Below are 2,331 nucleotides of genomic sequence, written 5' to 3'. Positions count from 1 at the left end.
GATGTGAAAGACCTCTTCAAGGAGAACTACAAACCACTGCTCAAGGAAGTAAGAGAGGACACAATGCTCATGAATAGGAAGAATCAATATCGTGAAAATGGCTATACTGCCCAAAGTAATTTATAGATTCAGTGCTATCCCCATCAAGCTACCATTGACTTTCTTCACAGAATTAGAAAAAACTACTTTAAATTTCTTACGGAACCAAAAAAGAGCCAGTATAGCTAAGACAATCCTGAGCAGAAAGAACAAAGCTGGAGGCATCACACTACCTAACTTCAAACTATACTACAAGAAGGATAAATTTTAAAAATGTGAAGCACAACAATTTTTTGTTGACCTTTAAAAAAGAAGTATATTTTTAATTTGGAAGGTACAGTGTTAGATATTTTACTAAAATAACATAATTATTTGCACACTGTCTCATCTAATTACTCTGTTAGTTCCTATGAACCTGATTATAAACAAGCAATATTTCTTTTGGCATATTTATAAATTTTATTTTATATTTGAATAAATGTATTTAATTTAAAATTGTATATTTTAAATTATAGACTCTACATTTACTCAATTTCTTCTCTCTTCTAATTGATAAACCTATTTCTGATTAGCATTTCTCTAGTTTATATATCTACAATCACAGCTGTTTCCTATACTAATATAATCTTTTCTGCATATATACCGAGGGTGTCTTATTTACAATATAACATTGTAACAAAATATTTTAACAACCTAAGAGTTATTGTTTTGTAATTATGGAGTATAGTTTCTATTATTTTTCATTTTTTATTGTTGAAGATACTTATTCTGTCTTTCATAATTTACGATACTTTCATTTTTTTTTTTTTTTGAGACAGAGTTTTTATGCTGTTGCCCAGGCTATATACCAATTAGCATAAGCCGCTTTCTCACTGGTTGCAAGCCTAAGCTTCTCTGCAGGTAGAGGCTCATTTAGGCGAAACTATTCAATTCCTAACAACTTTTGCACTTTCAAAAAGAGAAGAAAAGAACCCAAAACAGGCCAGGCGCTGTGGCTCACACCTGTAATCCCAGCACTTTGGGAGGCCTAGGTGGGCAGATCACTTGAGGTCAGGATTTCCAGACTAGCCTCACCAATATGGTGAATGTACAAAAATTAGCTGGGCAAGGTGGCGCATGCTAGTAATCCCAGCTACTCAGGAAGCTGAGGCGGGAGGATGTCTTGAATGCGGGAGGATCTCTTGAACCCTGGAGGCAAAGGTGAGCTGGGCGGCAGAGGTTGCAGTGAGCGGAGATAGCGCCACTGCACTCCAGCCTAGGTACAGAGCCAGACTCCATTCGCCAACCTCCAAAAAACCGAAAATAAAGCACAAATATCTATGCCTCATATCCCTACATGTTTGCGGGAAGGTTCTGCTTTGAACTGTATCCATATAATGACAGGTGATATCCTGACATCATTCCACATTTGCCTCTTTGGCATCCGGAAAAGAATCCAGTTTTAATTCCGAAATATCCCATCATCCTAAATGTTCCGGCACTGGTCCCTAAGCACCGTGTCCCCCACACCAAGATAGTGCTTTCTTCCCTACCCACCCCCGCCTCAGTATTCCCACTCCCTTATCCCTCACTGGTTTTCCAGTTGGGACTCTTGCTGGTAGGGTGTCTAGAAGTGGGGTCAAAACCATCTTAATGGACAAAAGTAAAAGCCATTTTAAAAAGAGCTACTTGGGGAGCTCAGGTGGGAGGACTGCTTGAGCCCAGGAGATGGAGGCTGCAGTGAGCCATGATCGTGCCACTGCACCCAGCCTGGGCAACAGTGGGGACCCCCTGTTGCAAAAGAAAAAAAAGAAAATGAAGAAACTACATATTAACATCTAACTATTGTGACCAGAGCAGAACTTGAAAGTAATTCAGAGCTTTGTGAATGTTTATTTTTAGAGAAAGGAAAAGAAATCAGGTTGTTCAAATACAGATAATTGAAAAAAATAGTAAAAATAAAACAAAAAAAGTCAAAAGTTGAAAAGTAAATGAGTTGACTCTTTTAAAGCAATAATAAATTAAACAAGCAAAAATCAATACAAATTAAATTTGGAAATTACAAAGGCAGGATACAGTAATAAATATTTATTAAACAAAAAAGGTTTTAAAAAATTAAAATGAAATACTATGCACAATTGTTTAGCAATATACTATATGTGAAGGTGTATTTAAATAAATTGGCATTTTCCACACAAATTAAAAGTTCATAAACAAGAAAAGTTTTAAATGGCCTTAACTCAGGAAAAATTGAGATTCTTTTAGTCAATTCAATTCCCTAAATACGTTACTCAATACATCCATTTTTTTTTT

This window comes from Rhinopithecus bieti, unplaced genomic scaffold (assembly GCF_001698545.2).
Source record: "Rhinopithecus bieti isolate Rb0 unplaced genomic scaffold, ASM169854v2 scaffold_35615, whole genome shotgun sequence".
Taxonomy (NCBI): domain Eukaryota; kingdom Metazoa; phylum Chordata; class Mammalia; order Primates; family Cercopithecidae; genus Rhinopithecus; species Rhinopithecus bieti.
The sequence above is the reverse complement of the archived record's forward strand: the minus strand, read 5'-3'. Positions refer to the sequence as shown.